This window comes from Bos taurus, chromosome 2 (assembly GCF_002263795.3).
Source record: "Bos taurus isolate L1 Dominette 01449 registration number 42190680 breed Hereford chromosome 2, ARS-UCD2.0, whole genome shotgun sequence".
NCBI classification, from domain to species: domain Eukaryota; kingdom Metazoa; phylum Chordata; class Mammalia; order Artiodactyla; family Bovidae; genus Bos; species Bos taurus.
In genome coordinates this window covers 39,862,515-39,887,380 of record NC_037329.1, presented here as the reverse complement: position 1 = coordinate 39,887,380, position 24,866 = coordinate 39,862,515, and the positions used below count along the sequence as shown (strand labels likewise).

General features: G+C 39.7%; 1 protein-coding gene and 1 long non-coding RNA gene across 4 annotated transcripts in view; one reads left to right on the top strand and one right to left on the bottom strand.

The window, feature by feature from the left end:
- GPD2 (glycerol-3-phosphate dehydrogenase 2) overlaps positions 1 to 24,866 on the top strand; it is a 236,497-nt gene that overhangs the window by 1,446 nt on the left and 210,185 nt on the right. For 2 of the 3 annotated variants that reach the window (XM_059892151.1, XM_059892145.1), the window contains exons 2-3: positions 4,585 to 4,794; positions 5,016 to 5,196. The gene's annotated coding sequence lies outside the window, so the exon portion shown is untranslated. The remainder of the gene's footprint in view (positions 1 to 4,584; positions 4,795 to 5,015; positions 5,197 to 24,866) is intronic. The other variant, XM_059892154.1, reaches the window with a different exon arrangement.
- Positions 6,378 to 24,866, bottom strand: part of LOC132342968 (uncharacterized) — a 41,601-nt gene continuing 23,112 nt past the window's right edge. Inside the window, exon 2 of the long non-coding RNA XR_009491578.1 lies at positions 6,378 to 18,696. This is a non-coding gene — a long non-coding RNA (uncharacterized lncRNA). The remainder of the gene's footprint in view (positions 18,697 to 24,866) is intronic.

Sequence of the window (24,866 nt, the reverse complement as noted above, 5' to 3'; positions counted from 1 at the left end):
CCAAAGTCTATAATCTTTCAATGTCCTAGCTTTCATCAGTGCTGCCATTTAAAGGGGGCTTTCTCTATAAGTAATTTTTTTTTTTTTTTTTTTTGCCCTCGGGACTTTCTGTTCTAGCTACCATATTTAGGCCATTCTGTCCCACATCCGGACACTCCTTTCTATTATGGTGCCCACATACAACTGGAGGCAGTCTGTTTGTTCCAGGAACCACCATTTAATAGACTAGAAAGAACAGTAGTTCTTCTTGAGCAAAAGATCTCAGGTGTATGAACTCCACATTTTCTGGGATGCTGATATGTAATTTGCAGAAGTCAGCAAAGTTTTTAAGTGACCAGGCATGGATAGAGTGAAGTAAAGGGGCTGAGAAAGTGGTTCTTGGCTCACAATCAGGACAAAATATTATAGTGAAGAATTGCCTGGGCCGGTTTTCAGGTTTTAATTATATTTTCATTGTTTCTCTCTATGCCTTCTTGCAGAAATTAGTCTGTCTCTGCTTCAGATTCCTCATCTCCAAAATGAAGGACAAGTGGTTTCTAAGCCCCTTTCAACACTAGCATTGTAGGATTCTAAAGGCTATAACTGGGTTCAGGTGTAAAGTTACTAATGTGTCTTATGGAAAAAAGGTAACCAAATATAGAATTATTCAGTCTTCTGTAGTTTATTATTTTGTACATTTTTCAGAAAATATATTAGGACTACTAAATAAAAAGAATGAATTCATCTCTACCACTAAAACTGTATTAAGAGGAAAAAATAGTTGTCACTATTTGCTTTGTTCAAATGACAGCAAACACAGTTAAGGTCTGATGATGTCTTAGGCCCAACACCACGTGAGCGAATAATTATGAGTAGCAAATATTCAAGGACCGCTTTCTCCAATTTTGCCCTCAAACCTGGGTTGTATGGTCTTTAGGAGGAAGTTTGCAGTTGAAAGACACTAAATTGTTTATCTATCAGCAGTGTTTATGAGATAAGCAAAAGTTATCTCATTGACCACCAGAGTCAAAATTTACCTCATTCTCCTGTCTCCAGGTTGGTGAAGGCAGAAAACATAAAAGCAGAAGAAACAAGTTTAGAGCCAAAGCATTTGCTTCACATAGACACCACCAAAGTGTGATCACAACTAAAAGTTAACCAGTATTTTCCCGGTTCCAAAAGCACATCTGTCTCCCATTTCCATAAAATGTTCTGTATCTCTGATTTAATTCCATCTTAAAGTTCTTTCTTCTGGAGCTTATAAAGAGGTATTTTTCTTTCACTGCTACTTTTCTGAAACTTCCAATTTCTCACATAGTTTTAAACTCTCTTGCTTATTTCTTATCCTTTTTTCATGCAGCCATGGAATGGAACTTAAACTTTTAGAGTAAGAGAATAGATTAGGGCGGGTGGGAAGATGGGACAAATTAAGAGAGTAGCGTTGAAACATACATCTTACATTCAGTTCAGTTCAGTCGCTCAGTCGTGTCTGACTCTTTGCGACCCCATGAATTGCAGCACGCCAGGCCTCCCTGTCCATCATCAACTCCCGGAATTTACCCAAACTCATGTCCATCGAGTCGGTAATGCAATCCAGCCATCTTATCCTCTGTCCCCTTCTCCTCCTCTGTCGTCCCCTTCTCCTCCTGCCCCCAGTCCCTCCCAGCATCAGGGTCTTTTCCAATGAGGAGTTTCAGCTTCAGCATCAGTCCTTCCAATGAACACCCGGGACTGATCTCCTTTAGGATGGACTGGTTGGATCTTCTTGCAGTCCAAGGGACTCTAGAGTCTTCTCCAACACCACAGTTCAAAAGCATCAATTCTTCGGTGCTCAGCTTTCTTTATAGTCCAACTCTCACATCCATACATGACCATTGGAAAAACCATAGCCTTGACTAGACAGACCTTTGTTAGCAAAGTAATGTCTCTGCTTTTTAATATGCTATCTAGGTTGGTCATAACTTTCCTTCCAAGGAGTAAGCGTCTTTTAATTTCATGGCTGCAGTCACCATCTGCAGTGATTTTGGAGCCCCCCAAAATAAAGTCTGACACTGTTTCCACTGTTTCCCCATCTATTTCCCATGAAGTGATGGGACCAGATGCCATGATCTTACATTACCTCCTGTAAAATTAGATAGCCAGTGGAAATTTGCAGTGTGATGCAGGGAGCTCAAACCTCGTGCTCTGTGACAACCTTAAGGGGTGGGATGGGGTGGGAGGTTGGATGGGGTGGGAGGTGGGAGGGAGCTTCAAGAGGAAGGGGTCGTGCCTATATCTATGGCTGATTCATGTTGATATATGGCAGAAACCAACACAATATTGTAAAGCAGTTATCCTCCAATTAAAAATAAATAAATTAGAACTTTAAAAAAAGTTTAACAGACTGAGAATTAGAGTATCCAGACTAAAACAGAAACATGCCCAATTTTAGAGAGGTGAAAAAAAGCTTAGTTCTAGGACCGGTAGAAGTACAAGTGAAACAATCAGTTTTCTCAAAGTAAAAGCAAAAAAAAACCCAGAACCATCATGCTGAAATTTGTAAAAATAAAAGTAGGAGACTGAAAATTTGACACCATAAAGCTTGTTACAGTTTTTTAAAACTGAATGTTTTAGCATGTGGACATTTCTCAATATTTCCAAAATTTCTGTGTACCTGAAATTAAATCCTTTGAAAAGACTTCTCTAAGGTAACAATATTGAAGAATTTATTAGAGAAACTATTGTGCAGTCTTGCCTTATTACTCAGTTAATCCTGATCTATGTTTAGAGAGGCGTGCCAGCCAGGTTGAGGCTTCAAAGAAATGAGCACAACATTTGCTGTTTCCCGTGCGGTAGTGCAGTAGAGATAGAAAATAGTTTGGGTGATAGAAAATTCATTTTGGACACTATCATTGAAGTCCTAGTATAAGCAAATGCAGTAACCTTTAAATGGATAAACAGAAGCCTAACAATAAAAAGCTACTGGATTCTCAGTATTCCAAATGAAAGGGGCAAGCAAGGTTATAGATCTAGGAGCTTTCTGCGTTTAAAAAGCCAAAAAATAAAGGTAGGTGGTGTTCTTAAAAGAAGGTTGACTAAATTCAGCAAAATTAACAGGGCTTCCAACGTCAGTTCAAAATATGAACATACATATATAACTGGTTCTTTTCTTTTTTCTTCTGATTTCAATGATTTATCCCCAAGTTGTAGAGCCTTTGGTAACTCCTTGATGGGACCCATTATAGACAACTTTGTTTTTCCTGGATAAATTTGATATAATATAAATTATATCAAACCTGGATTTGTTAACAGTGAATTTTTAAAAATTCTTAGTGGAGGCTTCAGGGTCCCTGGCCTGTGTGCTCTCTGATTCATTCCTGGTTCTTCTTTCCCCGTCTCTGGTCTGTAATCACAGAGGAGCTGATCCTGCAAGCAGCAAGCAGCATTGCCTTGCCTTCCCTGAGGAACTAGTGCCAGCTGGGTGTGACCAGTGGGAAGCAGGAAAGGAGACAGCTGAAGGATGGGGCAAGCATAATATTCCTCATCTGCCCCCTGCTCTGAAAAGTGAAACTGTTAGTTGCTCAGTCCTGTCTGAATCTGTGACCCCATGGACTGTAGCCCACCAGGCTCCTCTGTCCCATGGAATTCTCCAGGCAAGAATACTGGAATGGGTAGCCATTCCCTTCTCCAGGGGATCTTCCTCACCCAGGTATCAGACAGATTCTTTACTCTCTGGGCCACCAGGGAAGTCCAAATGCCTTGTGACCCTTGACCCTGGGCTCCAGTAACATCGCCTTTTCCCTTTATTCCTCCCACTTAAGAATTATAGTTGTTTTATCCTATTTTTTAGGATAGTTGTTTTATCCTAGAGTCACTGCCTTCTTTGGGGGCTCTCTTCTCCCTTTCATCGCCTATTTTTACAAATTCCTTAAGTTAAATTCTCCCTGTGTTGACTTCTTAGAGCAGTTTCTGTTTGGAGCCTGACTCTACATCCTGTTGAAAGGCATCAATGATACACATGAAAAACTCTGTTACTCCTTGATTTTCTTTTGCTGGAAATTCTTTATTTTAAATGTGCTATTTAAAAGTACTAATGAAGGATTCAGTCCTCAAAAAAGCAGAAACCCCACACATTAAAAAAAATCAATTTTCCGTGGTCACAATATTCAAAACTATAAACACAAAATATTATAAGCTTATATAAGTCAGATCGGAGCTATACTTAGCTGAGACTGATATATAAATTCCATCCTAAAAAGAAAAGTAGCATGTGATACCTGTCAGGACAATTACATCACACATTCTATATAAGGGCTACTCATTTACCAGCTTATTTGCCAGTGGTCTGTCATCAGAGAGAAAGGAAGGGGAGAGAAGGAAAGGAAAAAACCCAGAACTTTCTGTACTACCAATTGGAAATGCCATGTGAGTGAGTCCTTGGGATAATATTTTGAAATCTAAATTATGTTTACACTTTTTTTCCTCCTTGTATTTTCTGCTATTGCTTCTCTCCTCCCTTCCCACGTCTGTAAGCAGGTCTCCTGCTAAACGTTCACTGTCCCAAGACATGGAAAAAAGAAAGGCAAAACAAAATAATCTATTCATGCTTCCGGCTTTGTTTTATAGAATCCTAAATTCTCAGGGAAAAGGGTTTCCGGACAGAACTAAATATCCTGAAGGACCTTCAGAGGGGGCTAGTGTTTCCCTGAAAGTAGGAAGAGGATACCCACAGGCACATAGAAGGGGAGAGAGAAACAGCGTGATGGATGTCTCCTGAGGAAGAGACAAGGAGCTGGGAGCTGATACTGGAGGAGTTGTGGAAGTACGGAATCCAGGGTAGGTGGCAAACGAGTCCCCTGAGGTCATGGTTCTAGTATCCAGATGTGTCGTGGCAGATGAATCATCACACAAATACCACCTGGACCTCATTCATCTGTACCAGTGCTTACCTTAGTTATTCCCTATGTTGACCAATCGGCACCCCAAGTAGCCACAAGGACAGTCAGGATATGTGTGGGAGCCACCAGGAATGATCTCTTCCTTTTTTTTGTTCTTAGCACTTCAGCATGAAAAGATGAAAACTGCCACAAATGCAGCAATGCTACAATGCCACAAAACTGCTAGCAATGCAGCTGACACAGAGAAAATGGATCCAAGAGATGGAGGGGAATTGGGAGTTCAAGACTTGAGCCTGGATCAAGCTGTTCCTGAAGCTCATGAGACCTATCAGATTCTCATGTGAGTAAATCAGTTCTCTTTTAGCTACAGTCAATTGGGACTGAATTTTCTGCCATTTGAATTGGAAAGAGATATACTTGTCTTTAATACCTACCTGTTCAAGGCCTTAGTGCTGGGACAGAAGTGCACATACAGAACTTACCCGATGACTAATATTGATGAATACACATAGGATAGAATTTATTATGTTACTGTTACTGGGCAGGGGGGAGGGAGCATTTCATATTGTCACATAGGGAGTGGCATGTCAAAATCAAATAGGAATGCCCATTTTGGGTTAAACCTCTTTCCCTGGGGAGCAGAAGGTAAAGAATCTGCCTGCAATGCAGGAGACATTGGGTTCAATCCCTGGGTGAGGAAGATCCCCTGGAGAAGGGAATGGCTACCCACTCCACTATTCTTGCCTGGAAAATTCCATAGACAGAGGAGCCTGGCGGGCTACAGTCCATGGGGTCGCAAAGAGTCATACATGACTGAGCGACTAACTCCAGGGAGGATGAGACTCTTCTTGTCACAGAGACATTAAACCCTTCTACCATCACAACAGAGAGTATAGTGGTAAAACCTGGAGACAGGAAACACAGCAACCTTTTTGTTCCCTGTGTATCTCCCATCTTTTTACTTGTTGATGCACCCAGCCTCAGCTCCCTTTCCTAGTCAATGAAGACTGGTTCCCCAAGTTGCCTGTGTTGCTTCATGTATTAGTACCTTTGCACAAGCTCTTTCCTCAGGCTGGAATGAACTTCCTATACTGTCTACCCTTCAGTACTCAGATCAGGGGCTTTAGCTTCTGTGAAATTTTGCCTGACACCCAACACTGCCATGCTCCCTACACCTCCCACCTATACACTCTAAAATTGATCAGTTACTTGTCATACTCTGTACATCTTTCTGTTGTGACCCGTATTCAATTTTTTGTTTATTTCTCTATCTCCCCTCTTAAACTTACCTCTATAAGGGCAAAAATTCTCTCTAATTTATCTTGAAATTTTTAGGACCTGCCCATTAGGCTATCTACAGTTATTTGTAAATAGTGGAAATCATAGACTACATTAAATAAACGAATATGGAAGCAGAAATAGTCATACATTTTTACAGCTGAGATCTTAGAGTCCACCTTATCCTTGTGAATGAAAACATTTACCATAGTAACAAGAATAGCAAAGAAATAAATTCTAAGAGACTGAAAGGTTTAATTTTATTGGAACCCATCACATGATAGCATTCTTTATTCTTGAGCAAATGGTAACCATATATTACAAAGTTTAAGAATTCTCACTTTTTAAACTTTGGCTAAGTTGCTTCTCTTTTTAAAATTTAAGACGTTCTTTTCCTGTAAGTATTTTATACTCCAGGGTATAAAATTGCTCCCTAGAACTATGCAATATTTGTGATTATAGAATATTTTAGTATAGCCAAGAACCAAAACATTAGTTCAAATAGCAAATGAAATCAGATACTTAAAAGAGCCAAGTTAATTATACCTGGAAAAAGACCCTCCCTCACTTTGCACACACACACACACATGCACACACACAAACACATGACATTTATATCTATACTCTTTAATAATTCCATGATTTCAACATCTTTGTGTAGGAAGGGAGTTGCTGTCACTTGAAAAGGTTACTGTGATGCATCCTGTTTCTTACAGACCTATAGGAATCTGGGCATAGTTAGAAGCAGGAGGATGAACAAAGTGAGAATCAACATAACTGAATAAAAATGTAGCCAGTTATCTCCATTTAAGGTAGACTCGGTGCAGATTATGTTATATTTAGGGAAATTTTTCTCTTCCTTAATATGAATTGTCTTTGATAATTATTTTTTGCCTTTGGGAGATATGCTTGTGTAGAATTCAGTGGATAACCAAGAAGAATAAGGTGGCAAATCTTCACTGCTACCAGTGGGCACAAGTTGAAATGCAAACTCTACAAGGAGCTGTGCTGTTAGAGACCCTCTATAGTGTTATTTCATAATGCTTAACTCAGGCTTGGGAAAGGTGTTGCTGCAAATATGCAAATATAATAATATCCTGTGGGTTGCATTGATTGGAAAGAGGGCTGGATCTTTCATGAAATTAAACTACCATGAGTAAGGCAAACCATGGTAAAGATGTGTAGTATAGAGACCTGAAGACAGGCACTCCCCAGCGGTTTGGTGGTAAAGAATCCGCCTGCAAGGCAGGAGACACAGGAGGTGTGGGTTTGACCCCTAAGTCAGGAAGATGGAAACCCACTCCTATTCTTGCTTGGTGAATCCCCTGGACAGAGGAGCCTGGCGGGCTATAGTCCAAAGGGTCACAAAGAGTCGGACACAACTAAGCACCAACACATTTTCTAAGAGCTGAGTCAATTACCGTGGGACTTGAGGCTAGGAATCAGGGTGTGCTCTTAAAGGGATCTCTGTAAGTGGTAAGGTTTTTATTGCTCTTTTCCTTTAAACTGTTGGAAAGTTTTATTTCATGGACAGTTTATAATCTATGCTTTGTGTTGTAATTTCTTTCATTCGTTTCTCACCTTCAGTCAGTATTAACATCTGCACAGACTTGAGTGGTGGTGGGCGTAGGGGGGAGTATGGGACAATCAAAGCAAAGAAGAGCACCGCAAATTATAACCTTCTGCACATCGCACTTCCCTGAGGCCAGGATTGTGATCCCAACGTCTGGCAAGTAGCAGGCAAGTGAATGGTGGCCTCTGAAGGCAGAAGAGGAGAACAAGGCCCTGAAAGAGCTGTAGATGCACAGATAACTCAGGAGAGGGGGGCAGAAACTTTCTTTGCCAAAGCTGTCAGAGCTTCTTGTCCATTCTAACTCTAAACATTGTATCCCCTCACCCATATTTCCTTCCCCTCAAAATCTGAGGATCTCTTCCCTCTTCCTTCACTTTTTATCATTTTTTACTTGAATTCTGACAACAGCTGCCTATATTTCCTACCACTAGTGCTTCCTTGCCCTAGTCAGGTTCTGCTCCACAAGACTGCCATGGGACTGCCATGGTTGTCTTTCTAAAGAGTGTTGGCCCTTGACCTTCCCCAGTGCTTGGCCAATACCTCCAGTAAAAACCTTCTTTCTGCTTGTTTACTGTCCTTGGGATTTCTATTGAAAGTTGCACTTTTCTTTCAGAGACATAGGTTTTTCAAGCTGGTAGCCATTTGTTCATTAAGAGATGCCATTAGAGTCATTTGTCATGCTAAGAGGATTTCATTTAAAGATTTACCCACTTAAAGATTACTCAAGTTTTCAGCATTGAGACAGATGGCAACACAGTAGAAGCTTGATGTGATGTCTTGGAAAATCTGTCAGTTTTGTTTGGGAAAGTAAATGTTCATATAGTCAAAGGTTTTTTAGATAATTCCATAATCTCATCAAATATTTTTGGTCCTAGATAAATCTATAGATGGTAATGTGGGCGTGCTAGAGACCATGGTGGGGTCTTTGAACACAGATTTTGAATACAAATAGACCAATTTGGGGGCTCAAGGATCTTTATCACTACATCTTGTCTTTATCACATTACATCTGGGGCTTTATTATACACAAAGCTCACTTAATTTCCTGGAAGTTAGTTATTTATAGCATTTTCAAAAGTCTTCTACGAAGTTAAATTCATACCCACATTTCTAATATGTGTGATGGTTTATAAAAACATGGAAGAGGAAGAAGGAAACAGAAAATATGCTCCTCTATCCCAATAAGTCATACTATTGAAAAGGGACCCAGACATAGCTTTGAAATCCAGTCTGGAGCTCCCATTATCCCTCTCTTTTCCTATCTTTGGTCTTTTTTTCTTTTTTTTAATATGCTGGGTCTTTGTTGAAATACTCTAACTTTGCATAGGCGCTGGAGAGCTCAGGCTAGGTAGTTGCCCCACGGCATGTGAGATCTTAGTTCCCTGACAAGGGATCGAACCTGTGTCCCTGCCTTGGAAGGTGGATTCCTAACCACTGGACCACCAGCAAAGTCCCTTTGGTCTATCTTGAATGATCTATCTATATCTTAGAGAAGTACATCACTGATGTCTTCATACGTGACATTGGTAAAAATTTCTCCTATATTAACAATGTTGTTATAATACATTCAGCTTTGATATTTAGTTTATGTGCCTTAAATCCAAAAGCTCTTCTTTGCCCACTGCTGCCCACGTATGCTGACAACTCTTCTGATCCCAGCAGGAATAACAGATTTCATTTCTTAAACATTGCAGAACTACAACCAGAGTGTTATTATTAGATGAAAGATCTCATACTGGCTTTGCAATAGGGAAAAAAGAAAGAATCGAGATGAAAAGAATCTAGGCTATTTAAAAATGCCCCACATTTTCAAAACCGTAATTCCATTTGGTTTTCAAAGGTAACATATTCAAATGGCTCAAAATTCAAAAGGTAAAATTACATCCAGAGAATAATTTCCATCATATCCCTGTTCCCCTGCCATGAAGTTCAGGCTAAACCAATGTTTTAAAATGTTTTGTGTTTTCTCCCAGAGACAGTCTACATGTACACAACCAAATGTGAGTTTGCACATTTGTTTAAGTATGTTTCTTATCTGTTTTCCCTTAATAGCTTATTTGGGAGATAGTATTGTATCAGTACATAAAGGGCTTTTACTTTTTCCTGGTTGCATACTATTCCCTTGCAGGAATATACATAATTTATTTTATCAGTACCTAGTAAATGAATATGTAAGCTGTTTCTAAAGTTTTGCTAACACAAAGAAATCCCTACACCTACATCATTTGCTTTAAGGATAGAGATTTCTTTAGTATAAACTCCTAGACATTGAATTTCTTGCTTAAAACTATAAATTTTTAAAGAATGTAATTTATTCATTTTTTTGAATTATGATAAAAATTCAAAAGGAACAAAAGGATAAATCTTGAAAAGTAAGTCTTCCTCATGCCCCCTTTGCCCAACCCCACACTTCCTTTCCCCAGAAACAAATATGTCATCAGCTTCTTGTATATCCCTTCAGAGACTTACTCACACACCTAGCACACACATGTAAGACTCCTATGCAGGAGAATGTCCACCTGAGAGAATTTAATGTATTTAGGAAAATACATATTTTCTTCAAAATTGTAGTCTGCAGAGATAAGACTCTTGCTAATATGGCTGACAGCATTCAGTGTAACCATTTAAGTCAGGGACATATTCTTTTATTGCCTCATGCACCATCAGCATTTAGAGTAATTCTACCACTTTTATCTGTGCACAGCTGTTCTGTGTGGAGGGAAGGAAGCATATGGAATAAAGAGCCTTGCACTGTCCTCAGCCAAAAACTGTCTAAGGAGATCTGGTATGGAGTTTGACTTGTGCGAATGGTGAGCCATAGTTACCCTGTAATCCTGTACTCGTATCTAGGGCTTCTCTGCCCCTTTTTCTGTGTTGGATTCTCTGTTCTCTCTGCCCATGTACTTCTCTTTTTCTTAGTGTTCTCCCCCAAATTCTCCTCCCTGCCAACATACATTTTCTTTCTCTCAGAGTATATCTTCCAGTAGACTCAGAGCAAGAGTGTCCAGGAGGTAGATTTTTAAAGATCCTACATTTCTGACAATCTCTTTATTCTTTCTTATAACCTAATTAACAGTTTTGCTGATAATACAGTTTTAGGTGGGAAATACTTTTTTTCAGAAATTTAAACTCGTTGCTCCAGTCCCAGTCTTACTGTTAAGAAACGCAACACTATTGTGATTCTTGACCTGATATTTTCCTCTCTAGAAACTTTGGTGATCTTTCCTTTGTCTTCATTATTCTAAAATTTTCCAGTGTTAACGCTTTGATGTGATTCTGTTTTCATCCATCATATTGAACACTGAATAGGGCTTTCAATTTGGAAATTAATGTCTTACAGTTATGGGGAATTTTCTTGGATTATTTCACTAATGATTTCCTCTTGTATGTTTTCTTTTTTCTCCATTTCTGGAAATATCTTAATTATATATTATACATTAGATCTTCTGGTCTAGTGCTTTAATTTCTTATCACTTTTATACTTGTTTTTATTTAATTTTGTTTCTGTTATATTTTTAAAGAAATTCCACACCTGTATTTTCCAATTGACAGTCTCATAAACTTAATTTTTAATTTATTTTTATGGTTGCAAAATATATATAACATATTTACCATTTTAACCAATATTAGGTGTATGGTGCAGTGGCATTAAGTAAGTTCACATTGTTGTGCAACCATCACTACCATTCACCTCCAGAACTTTCTCATCTTCCTAAACTAAAACTCTGTACCCATTAAATTACAACTCCTATTCCTTCCTTCCCCATTCCTCTGCATTAGAGATTTTCTCAGATGTCTTATAATCCTAGATTTTTTTGCTTCCAGTTAAGAATGAAAGACTAAAAGCTGATTGGGAGCTCTGAATGCATACACGCATATGGAACTCACTGATCATGAGCTTTATTGCAAGGTGATCTGGAAAGACTATTTGTTGGATATCCTGGTTAGCTATAGTTTTAGATCTTTCCAGGTGGAATGGCCAGGTATTAGTCCACCTTTCTGGTTTGTGGAGGGTCAAGATTTGGCTGCCAGTGTCCTGGGAGCTGAGCGGAAAAGGGGCTTGAAGGGATGTTTTCAATAGAATATTAGGTCTTCAACTGTGCCTGGCCTCTGTAAGTCCAAAATAACACGAGGGACTTATTCCAAAGTGGGGAGAGTCAATCTTTCTTCGGCATCAGTTTGAAAAGGAATTCACAGAGAGAACTGCTCCTTGGTCAGCTTTCACCCAGTCCTCCAGGAGACCGTCCCTCCTTCATTTTCAGTTTCAGAATTCCCTAGGGCTGTCATTTCTTGGAAGATTCTATTGTGTTAATGGGAGTGTTTCTCAGCTTTCTCCCTAACTAACTTAGTTTCCTCTCTTTGAGATCTGCTAAGTCTGTCAGATTTCATTCACCTATTTTCCAGTTTTCAAAAGTATGTTGCTGTCACCTCTCTTCCTCCTTTTTTTTTTTTTTTTTTTTAAGCTTTTTATTTTGCATTTCGGTATATAGCCAATTGACAATGTTGTAATAGTTTCAGGAGAAGGGACTCAGCCCTACACATATATGTATCCATTCTCACCCTACACCCCCTCCCATCCAGGTTGCCACGTAACGTTGAGCAGAGTTCCCTGTGCTGTACAGTAGGTCCTTGTTGGTTATCCATTTTAAATAGAGCAGAGTGTACATGCCAATCCCAAACTCCCTAACTATCCCTTCCCCCTATCCTTGTGTGTGTGTCTTTAAAAAGATTTCTTTCACCGGATTTCCTGAAGTGTTGGCAGTTAATGTGTGTGTTCAGTCCTTCCTTCTACCCCACACTGGCACAGCATATTTAATGCTTGCCTGGAAAAAGAGGATAAGGATCTCCTTGATTCAACAAGCTTCCAATAAATTCAGGGATTTGGAAATAAGTTTTATGCCATTAACTTAATACTGCCTCATTGAAAATTCTCTCACTTCCTCATTTTAAGGAAATATTTAGAAATTGGTTTATTTCTCCACCACTAAGTTACTCACCTTGGACCTAAATCATGAAGTGCCTATTCTACTAAGGCAGTTGACATGTCAGGAAATAAAATCTCCTTTTTGAAGGTGTAATCAGTCCATAGACACTCTATTAGGAGGAATAATCATTAAGAGAATTATATTTACTTATGGTGGATTTTAAATTATAAATTATTTGTGTAATTTGGTTCCCATTTATCAATAAAGGGGCTCCTCTAGTTTTTTTTTTTTTTTTTTTAAGATTCACATATTTTCTTTGAGGTCATTGCAGTTTGTCAAAGTAGTGTTGCACCTAATGGAAGTGAAATAAACTTAAAAATAAAAATAGCACCAGTTTATTACTCAGATATATCTGTTCCCTCTGCTTCATTTTAGTCATAGCTATTTAATTTCCTGAAACAAAAAACAAACAGATTTTTCACTAATGTCAGTACTGCAGAGCTAGCATGGGACAGAAGAGCCAGCTGTACTCGATTTCATCTTATGCATCATCAACAAAATTGGCAGCTAGGTTCTGATTTCAGAGCCTTTATGGTTAATGATGATGTACAAGCTGTGCTTGATTTTCAGATATAAGCCTAGTCTTTGCTGACAGAAAAATCTATTTTTGATTTGTAAATTGAGCAAATCTGATGCAAAATTATTGATGTAGGATAAACGCAGATCATGAGGATAGCATTTTTAGACTTACATTTCTAACCCTAAAACCACTCCAGTTCATTGTTATTATCATCACTCTCATCCTTACAAATATTAGCATTACAATGATGGTAACTAAGTATTTAACTAAAACTGCAGTTAAGTTTTGTGAGTCATATATTGACGAGTATACTAACTTAAGAATATGACTGCAATGAAAAGAAGCAACAGAACTAATCAGCAATCAATTCTCTTAGCATCCCTATTCTGTGTATAAGACTAATTCAGAATCATGTTGCAAGAGATTATGGGTAACATCTGATATTATGTAAAGAATGGTGGAGCAAATAGGTGTGAAAGAGGAAAAAAATGTTCTTTGATTGTAAGCTCTTTGACAATAGCAATTATAACTCAGTCATTGCTTCAAGCAACTACTATACTTTTTGAATTCATGCAACTCAATTTTATCATACTTGCTAATGTAATGCTGTGGAATTTTTTAATAGAAGCAGCAATATTGGCGTAGTACAAATTATGGAGCTATGAAATCCTGTCTTAGATGTTCTCTTCTCTTGTCCCTAGTTAGGAGCCCCACAACACACAAACCATCCACCCCCACCCTCCTGTTCTTTTATGCTTCCCTGTTTCCTGGTGGTACTGCTCCCAAACCCCTGCTCAGGCTTGCTCCTCCCTTATTCCATACCTGTCACTCCTCAACCTTATCAAAACTTATCTGCCCTTTGTCCCATTCTTTAAGATTTTGCAAGGACACACATGTTAAGAGCTTAAAAATATTTATTTTCTTACCATGTTATCCTTCTAGGAGTACAGATTTGCATTTTTAAGAGGAACTCTTGAAGACCTATTGCCAGCAGTAGAAATGTCACATTTTTCTGTCTGTCAAGAGTGGCAAAAATCCATATCCTACAATAACCGGCTTTTACTTATTGATTCTACCCAGCCTAAAATGTGTGTTTTTGAAGCATAATGAGATACAGATTAAGAGCAAGGGCTTTGCAGTCAAATGGATCTAATTTTGAAACTAAGCTCTGACACTTATTAGCTGTTGGTCATAATTTACTTGTCTTTAAGATGGGATACCAATAGCTACCCCTTAGGGTTGTAGTGAGATGCAAGTAAATGAATGTAAGTGAGATGTAAATGAATGTAAATGTAAATGAGAAGTAAGTAAATGAATGCATATAAAATTATTACTACAATGTTGAGAAATAGTGGAAGTTCAGTAATTGGGAACTGCTATTATTATTTGCATAATTCATTTATTAATATATAACATATTCTTCTAAATTGTTGATTTTTCTTAATCTCAAATACTGGTTATATATAAATATAACTAAATAAACCAAGAATATGTAAGGCTTTGTTTCTTTAAGACTTTGCATATAATAATCACTATGCTATGCTATGCTATGCTAAGTCACTTCAGTCGTGTCCGACTCTGTGTGACCCCACAGACGGCAGCCCACCAGGCTCCCCCGTCCCTGGGATTCTCCAGGCAAGAACACTGGAGTGGGTTGCCATTTCCTTCTCCAATGCATGAAAGTGAAAAGTGAAAGTGAAGTTGCTCAGTCGTGTCTGACTCCTAGCGACCCCATGGACTGCAGCCCACCAGGCTCCTCCATCCATGGGATTTTCCAGGCAAGAGTACTGGAGTGGGGTGCCATCACCTCCGAATAATCACTAAACAAATATCAAATTTTATTTAATTCACCATGAAATGTCTTTGCTTACAATATGTATTTCTTATAAGGAAGAAATGGTTTAACTGCTATATTTAAAATGGATAACCAACAAGGACCCTGTATAGCACATGAAACTCTGCTTAATGTTGTGTGGCAGGCTGGATAGGAGGGAGGTTTGGAGGAGAATGGATACATGTATATATATAGCTGAGTCCCTTCGCTGTTCACCTGAAACTATCACAACATTGTTAATTGGCTATGCTGCTGCTGCTGCTAAGTCGCTTCAGTCGTGTCCGACTCTGTGCGACCCCATAGACGGCAGCCCACCAGGCTCCCCCATCCCTGGGATTCTCCAGGCAAGAATACTGGAGTGGGGTGCCATTGCCTTCTCCTAATTGGCTATATCCCAATATAAAATAAAAAGTTCAAAATAAAATATAAAAGAAATGGTTTAAATAAAGAAAAAGATAGGTTTTCACACCAATGTACTTTAATTGAACCAAACCATTTTTTGTGGTTTTCTTCACTAAGATCAAGTGAAATATGCACCATCTCTTTTGTTATCAGTAAAACAGAAACCTTACAAGTTATAAGCAATAAACCAGTATCCTAGGGCCCAATTTACTACTGCTGCTGCTGCTAAGTCGCTTCAGCTGTGTCCAACTGTGTGCGACCCCATAGATGGTGGCCCACTAGGCTCCTCTGTCCCTGGGATTCTCCAGGCAAGAATACTGGAGTGGGTTGCCATTTCCTTCTCCAATGCATGAAAGTGAAAAGTGAAAGTGAAGTCGCTTAGTCGTGCCTGACTCTCAGCGACCGCATGGACTGCACCCTACCAGGCTCCTCTGTCCATGGGATTCTCCAGGCAAGAGTACTGGAGTGGGTTGCCATTGCCTCCTAGATATTCTTGCCTGGAGAATCCCAGTGACGGCTATAGTACGGGGGGTCGAGAAGAGTCAGACACGACTGAGCGACTTCACTTCCACTTTTCACTTTCATGCTTGGAGAAGGAAATGGCAACCCACTCCAGTGTTCTTGCCTGGAGAATCCCAGGGACGGTGGAGCCTGGTGGGCTGCCGTCTATGGGGTTGCACAGAGTCAGATACGACTGAAGCGACTTAGCAGCAGCAGCAGCAGCAGATTACTAGCAAGGTACAACATATTACACTCTGGGGTCCTAAAGAGTTAATTTATCCTTATGAAGTGCGACCTGGCTTATTCTCAGGAAATAATTTAAACATACAAGGACCCAGTGACCCCACAGAGACTGGGCCAGAATTGTATTTGAGTATCTCCTGCAAAGGTATGGGTCAGCAGTGGCCTGGTGCACAGACCTGGGTATGGCATAAGCCCTCTTGGAGGAGGTCACCATTAACTCCACCATAGAGCCGCCAAAACTTACACAGGACTGGGAAACAGACTCTGGGAGGGCACAGACAGAACCTGGTGCACACCGGGACCCAGGAGAAATGAGCAGTGACTCCACAAGAGACTTACCTAGACTTGCCCATGAGTGTCCAGGAGTCGTGAGTGTCCAGGAGTCTCCAGCGGAGATGTGGGTCAATGGTGGCCTGCTGCAGGGTCGGGGGCACTGAGTGCAGCAGTGAATGCATGGGACCTTTTGAAGGAGGTCGCCATTATCTTCATTACCTCCACCATAGTTTGGCCTCAGGTCAAACAACAGGGAGGGAACACAGCCCCACCCATCAACATAAAATTGGATTGAAGAGTTACAGCATGGCCCCACCCATCAGAACAAGACCCAGTTTCCCTCTCAGTCAGTCTCTCCTATCCAGAAGCTTCCATAAGCCTCTTATCCTTATCCATCAGAGAGCAGACAGAATGAAAACTACAATCACAGAAAACTAACCAAACTGATCACATGGACCATAGCCTTGTCTAACTCAATGAAACTGAGCCATGCCCTGTGGGGCCATCCAGGACGGGTGGGTCATGGTGGAGAGGTCTGACAAAATGTGGCCCACTGGAAAAGGGAATGGCAAACCACTTCAGTATTCTTGACTTGAGAACCCCATGAATTGCATGAAAAGGCAAAAAGATAGGACACTGAAAGATGAACTCCCCAGGTCGGTAGGTGCCCAATATGCTATGGGATATCAGTGGAGAAATAACTCCAGAAAGACTGAAGAGATGGAGCCAAAGCAAAAAACAACACCCAGTTGTGGATGTGTCCGGTGATGAAAGTAAAGTCTGATGCTGTAAAGAGCAATATTGCATAGGAATATGGAATTTTAGGTCCATGAATCAAGGCAAATTGGAAGTGGGTCAAACAGGAGATGGCAAGAGTGAACATTGACATTTTAGGAATCAGTGAACTAAAATGGACTGGAACCAGTGAATTTAAATCAGATAACCATTATATCTACTAGATATAATCCCTTAGAAGAATTCAAGAATCCCTTAGAAGAAATGGAGCGGCTTTCATAGTCAACAAAAGAGTCCAAAATGCAGTACTTGATGAAATCTCAAAAATAAAAGAATAATCTCTGTTCATTTCCAAGGCAAATCATTCAGTATCACAGTAATCCAAGTCTATGCCCTGACCAGTAATGCTGAAGAAGCTGAACAGTTCTATGAACTCCTATAGGACCTTCTAGAACTAATATCCAAAAAAGATGTCCTTTTCATTATGGGGGACTGGAATGCAAAAGTAGGAAGTCAAGAAACACCTGGAATAACAGGTAAATTTGGCCTTGGAGTACAGAATGAAGCAGGGCAAAGGCTAACAGAGTTTTGCCAAGAGAACGCACTGGTCATAGCAAACACCCTCTTCCAACAACACAACAGAAGATTCTATACATGGACATCACCAGATGGTCAATACTGAAATCAGATTGATTATATTCTTTGCAGCTGAAGATGGAGAAGCTCTATACAGTCAGCAAAAACAAGACTGGGAGCTGACTGTGGCTCAGATCATGAACTCCTTATTGCCAAATTCAGACTGAAACTGAAGAAAGTAGGGAAAACCACTAGACCATTCAGGTATGACCTAAATCAAATCCCTTATGATTATACAGTGGAAGTGACAAATAGATTCAAGGGATTAGATCTGATAGAGTGCCTGAAGAACTATGGACGGAGTTTCATGACATTGTACAAGAGGCAGTGATCAAGACCATCCCCAAGAAAAAGAAATGCAAAAGGCAAAATGGTTGTCTCAGGAGGCCTTAAAAACAGCTGAGAAGAGAAGCGAAAGACAAAGGAGAAAAGGAAGTTCAGTTCAGTTTCTCAGTCGTCTCCGACTCTTTGCGACCCCATGACTGCAGCATGTCAGGCCTCCCTGTCCATCACCAACTCCTGGAGTTTACTGAAACTCATATCTGTTGAGTCGAAGATGCCATCCAACCATCTCATCCTCTGTCATCCCCTTCTCCTCCTGCCTTCAATCTTTCCCAGCATCAGGGTCTTTTCCATTGAGTCAGTTCTTTGCATCAGGTGGTGAAAGGATTGGAGTTTCAGCTTCAGCATCAGTCCTTCCAATGAATATTCAGGATTGATTTCCTTTAGGATAGACTGGTTGGATCTCCTTGCAGTCCAAGGGACTCTCAAGAGTCTTCTCCAACACCACAGTTCAAAAGCATCAATTCTTCAGTGCTCAGCTTTCATTATAGTTCAACTCTCACATCCATTCATAACTACTGGAAAAAACATAGCCTTAATTAGACTAGGACCTTTGTTGGCAAAGTAATGTCTCTGTTTTTTAATATGCTGCCCAGATTGGTCATAACTTTTCTTCCCAGGAGTAAACATGTTTTAATTTCATGGCTGCAGTCATCATCTGCAGTGATTTTGAAGCTCAAAAAAATAAAGTCTGCCACTGTTTCCACTTTTTCCCCATCTATTTGCCATGAAGTGATGGGACCAGATACCCATTTGAATTCAGAGTTCCAAAGAATAGCAAGGAGAGATAAGAAAGCCTTCCTCAGTGATCAATTGAAAGAAATAGTGGAAAATAATAGAATGGGAAAGATTAGAGATTTCTTCAAGAAAATCAGAGATAACAAGGGAGCATTTCATGCAAAGATGAGCACAATAAAGGACAGAAATGGTATGGACCCAACAAAAGCAGAAGATATTAAGAAGAGGTGGCAAAAATACACAGAAGAACTATACAAAAAAGATCTTCATGACCCAGATAATCACGATGGTTTGATCACTCACTTTGAGCCAGACATCCTGGAATGCAGAGTCATCACTAGGAAAAATCTAGTGGAGTTGATAGAATTCCAGTTGAGCTATTTCAAATCCTAAAAGATGATGCTGTGAAAGTGCTGCACTCAATATGCCAGAAAATTTGGAAAACTCAGCAATGGCCACAGGACTGGAAAAGGTCAGTTTTCATTCCAATCCCAAAGAAAGGCAATGCCAAAGAATGCTCAAACTACTGCACAATTGCACTCATCTCACATGCTAGCAAAGTAATGCTCAATATTCTCCAAGCCAGGCTTCAGCAGTACGTGAACTGTGAACTTCCAGATGTTCAAGCAGGATTTAGAAAAGGCAGAGGAACCAGAGATCAAATTGCCAACATCCACTGGATCATCAAAAGAGCAAGAAAATTTCGGGAAAACATCAACTTCTGCTTTATTGACTACGACAGAGCCTTTGACTGTGTGGATCACAACAAACTGTGGAAATTTCTTAGAAATGGGAATACCAGACCACCTGACCTGCCTCCTGAGAAATCTGTATGCAGGTCAAGAAGCAACAGTTAGAACTGGATATGGAACAACAGACTGGTTCCAAATAGGAAAAAGAGTATGTCAAGGCTATATATTGTCACCCTGCTTGTTTAACTTATATGCAGAGTACCTCATGTGAAATGCCAGGCTGGATGAAGCACAAGCTGAAATCAAGATTGCTGGGAGAAATATCAATAACCTCAGATATGCAGATGACACTACCCTTATGGCAGAAAGTGAAGAGGAGCTAAAGAGCCTCTTGATGGAAGTGCGAGAGGAGAGTGAAAAAGTTGGCTTAAAACTCAACATTAAGGAAACTAAAATCATTGCAAATAGATGGGAAAACAATGGAAACAGCAAGAGACTTTATTTTCTTGGGCTCTAAAATCACTGCAGATGGTGACAGCAGCCATGAAATTAAAACATGCTTGCTCCTTGGAAGAAAAGCTATGACCAACCTAGACAATATATTAAAGAGCAGAGACATTACTTTGTCTACAAAGATCCATCTAGTCAAAGCTATGATTTTTCCAGTAGTCATGTATGGATGTGAGAGTTGGACTATAAAGAAAGCTGAGCACCGAAGAATTGATGCTTTTGAACTGTGGTATTGGAGAAGACTCTTGAGAGTCCCTTGGACTGCAAGGAGATTCAACCAGTGAATCCTAAAGGAAATCAGTCCTGAATATTCATTAGAAGGACTGATGCTGAAGCTGAAACTCCAATACTTTGGCCACCTGATTCGAAGAACTGACTCATTTGAAAAGACCCTAATGCTGGGAAAGATTGAAGGCAGGAGGAGAAGGGGATGACAGAGGATGAGATGGTTGGATGGCATCTTCAACTCCATGGACGTGAGTTTGAGTAAGCTCCAAGAGTTGGTGATGGACAGGGAGGCCTGATGTGCTGCAGTCCATGGGGTTGCAAAGAGTCAGACACGACTGAGTGACTGAACTGAATTTAAACATTTGGAGAATCTGTTTTAATAACCAATAAAATAACAACAGCATCAATAATGTTTGGTCCGGTTCTATAGGGTACAGTTAGTGAGCTGGGAGTTTTAGAAAATCTTTTAGAAATGAGGGTGAAGACCTGTTGTTCAAGAATCATTAGAAATGATCATCCAAGCAACCATTTCCAGGTAAAGTATACTTGTTATTTGCAGTGAACTTCAGTCCTGGGAATTTTTTAAAAGTATAGCTGAGTTATAATACTGTACTAGTTTCAGGGGTATAATAAAGTAAGTCAGTATCTATACATATAATATTCTTTTCAGATTCTTTTCCATTACAGTTGTTATAAGATATTTATACAGTTCCCTGTGAAAAGTTAAAGTGAATGTCAGTCGTGTCCAACTCTTTGTGATCCTGGACTTTTCCAGGCCAGAATACTGGAGTGGGCAACTGTTCCCTTCTCTAGGAGATATTCACAACCCAGGATTGAACCAGGTGTCCTGCACTGCAGACGGATTCTTTACCAGCTGAACCACTAGGGAAGCCCAGTAGTTCCCTGTGCTATACAGTAAATCCTTGTTGATTGTATATTTTTTATATATAGTAGTTCTATTTGTTAATCCTGTACTCCTAACTTATCCCTCCCCCTTTCCCCTGTAGTAACTAATTTTGTTTTCTATTCTGTGAGTCTGTTTCTGTCTTGTAAATAAATTCATTTGTACTATATTTTAGATTCCTCATGTAAATGACATTATATAGTATTAGTCTTGTTCTGTCTTGCTTACTTCACTTAGTATGATAATCTCTAAAAGTGAAATGAAAGTTAGTCACACAGTCGTGTCTGACTTTGCAATTCCGTGGACTGCAGCCTGTCCCGCTCCTCTGTCCATGGAATTCTCCAGGCAAGAGTACAGAAGTGGGTTGCCATTTCCTTCTCTAGGGGATTTTCCCAACCTGGGAATCGAACACAGGTCTCCCACATTGCAGGCAGATTCTTTACCAGCTGAATCAGAAGGGAAGCCCATGATGATCTCTAGGTCCATCCATATTCCTTCAAATGACATTTCTTTTTTCATCAGGCCAGGTATCTTTTAAAATTGTTTCTATAGATTGAGTTCAAAATGCTGTCATAGTGAGTGACTGATTAGTAACTCTAAATTAGAGTCTGACGCAAAATACCAGGCCCTCAAAAATACAATTTGATGTCTAACAAAATCTAAAAGCCTGCCTGTTTGGAAGCTGCTGGATTATCTTTAAGCAGTGAAGAACCCAAGTTAACCTACTTAGTGACTGTGTTGGGGATACAGACATGAATGGAGTAAGAAAACCTTGCCCATCCCCATATTTACCAATGATTGTATCTTCTTTCTTTAAAAACTCAGTGTGTTTCTACCCATATGAAGCCTTGCCTTGCGCTTTCTCTTTGAATTGGAGTCAGCTCATTGGAGTCCACAGCACAGAGCATACTGGAGAAGAGGTAGTCTCCAGCTTCTAGCTCCAAATGAGATCCATTCACCATCCTGGATTATACCGAGGTCACTCAAAAGCAGTTTCCCTACCAAAACTAATGCTTCTTTCCTATCTCAGCAGTTCCATGACAACTTCTCTTATCCCTGGCTTACACACCTGGGAGCTGTGTAGCTTCACAGCTCCCATCTTTAAGTATCCTCCTTCTGTAGGAAGGTGTCCAACACCTATTCTGACCCATATTTTTACCTCTTACCTCAAACATCATCAGGAGCTCAAGCTCACTTTATTACTTATTCCTTTTATTATCCATGGGCCAAATCCAGCCTGCTGCCTGTTTTTGTGAATGGTTTTATTGGACTACAGCAGTGTCCATTTCTTTACAGATTGTTTATGGCTGCTTTCACATAAAAAACGCAGAGCTGAGTAGTTGTGAGAGAAGGCTTCCGGCCTGCAAAGCTTAAAATATTTACTAGAAGGCTCCTTAAGAAAAATCTTGTGACCCCTAGCCTAGACCATCCTCATCTGACTGTACATCCACTCATCCTGCTCTTTCAACTTCTGCTGCCGTCTTATCTATTCTGCCACTTGGAGCTAACAGTTTATATCAGCAGGCTTGTCTGCACCCTCAGCTTCCATCTCTTTGCTTCCCCCCTACCCGCCCCTAAAGATTTATTTATTTATTTATTTTGGCTGTGGTGGATCTTCATTGCTGCATGCTTACATTCATAATACGTCGATGGTGTGTGTTTACTGTTTTCCTCCCCCCAGTATTACATAAGCTCTGTGAAAGCAGGCATTTTCTCTGTCCTTTCACCTTCATATTATCAGTACATAGGACAGACAGAAAAGCTCCTCAACAATGATTTCTCAAATAATTGAAATGAATGAACTATTTCTTTTTTTTTTTTTGTCTGTTGCTAGACCATAAGATTCTCAGGGGCAAGGACTTTGTCTTTATATATGTCTTTGTAATTTATTTCATAAACACTTGTTGAATGAGTGAGTGAATCATTGATATAAATGAGCAATAACCTAAAGATAAAAGTTATTAACATAATGTTCTACTTTTAAAATTTGCATTGGCATTTTTACTTAAAAAAATCAGAATGATTTCTTTTAGGTTTATACTAATTCCTTTAAAACTAGTGCTAATTTGTGTGGCTTACCCATATGCATCTAAATTAATTTTTCTAACTTTAACTAAGACTTATAAATAAATAAGTGTACATATATGTATGTAGATGAATGGCTATATATACACCTACCCACACATATATAAAACATATGTTAGTCCTGTTCTAAGAATCTGCCAAACTTTCTTGGTAAGACTTGCCAATTGCAATCATGTGACAGGATGACAGTTCTCTTCTCTGGGAGAAGTCCAGACTTCCAGTGTCTGGGACAGAAATAATATAGACCAAGAAACATATATAGCTGATGATGGATGATTTTTGGCTCCCGTAATGTGAGGTTTGGTCTTCTTATTGTGAGACTTTGAAAATCATTAGACGAGAATTTTTTTTTTTAATTTCTACTCAGCTAAAAATTTTCTTTCTTGTATTTCTGTATGCAGGCATACTGCAGAGATAATTTGCCTGGTCACTTTGGGTTTATATTAAATTCTACCACTTAATGAAAGCATGAATCTTTTTTGCCAGTGTAGCTGCTTTATTTTTATTGGCATTGTAAGTATGTGTCTGGGCTTCTCTGATGGCTCAATGCTAAAGAATCCACCTGCAATGCAGGAGACATGGGTTTGATCCCTGGGTCAGGAAGATTCCCAGGTGAAGGAAATGGCAACTTACTCCAGTATTCTTGCTTGGGAAATCCCATGAACACAGGAACCTGGCGGGCTACAGTCCATGGGGTCGCAAAAGAGTCAGACATGACTTAGCGACTACACAACAAAAAAAATGTGTCCAAACATACTCAGTGACAGATGCTTTCCTGTCATCACTGATAGAGTACTACTATAGTGACTGTTTTCACTCTCAGGTAGAACTGATTCTAAGGAGATGATGGGGTCACTTCATGGATCACATGTATACACACAGAGAAGGTAGCAGTTAAGGATGCTCTCAGATGCAGGCAACAGAAGAACCAACTAGCAGTGGCTTCAACAAATTTTGGCTCAGTAGCTCTATGACATTAAGGCCGCTATCTCTGCAATGTTACTGACCTTCCTTTCAATGTCAAATGATGGCAGCAGCATAAAAGTGTTCTGGCACCCTTGTCCCAGCAAAGCATGTTTCAAATGCAGGAGGCAGGAGGTGTATGGGCAAGTGACTTTCTCCTTGGATATTGTCTTCTGATAAAGGAGAAGAAACCCTTCAACAGATTTTTCTTTACATCAGCTTGCTCCAAATTGGTCCCACAATAGTCCTTGACCTGCTGCTGAAGCCTCATTTCCTAAGAACTAGAGATTGTGACCTGATTTCTGAACAAATTTGGGGCTCCATTTGAAAGAATAAAAAGAAGAATCACCTTTTTCTTGGCAAGGAATAGTGTCTCCTGCAGAAGCTACCCAAGAATACTCATGAGGCTTCGTGGAGATCATGTTTGTGTTGAATATGGAATTCTAGTAGAAGTTGGCCAAGTGAATTAAGTTGGAAAGGTTAAAAAGGCAGAAAAAATTGCATCTGCAAGCATATGGAACAATCAGGTAACTGCAAATAATTAGAGCTGCACATTCTATATATGAGG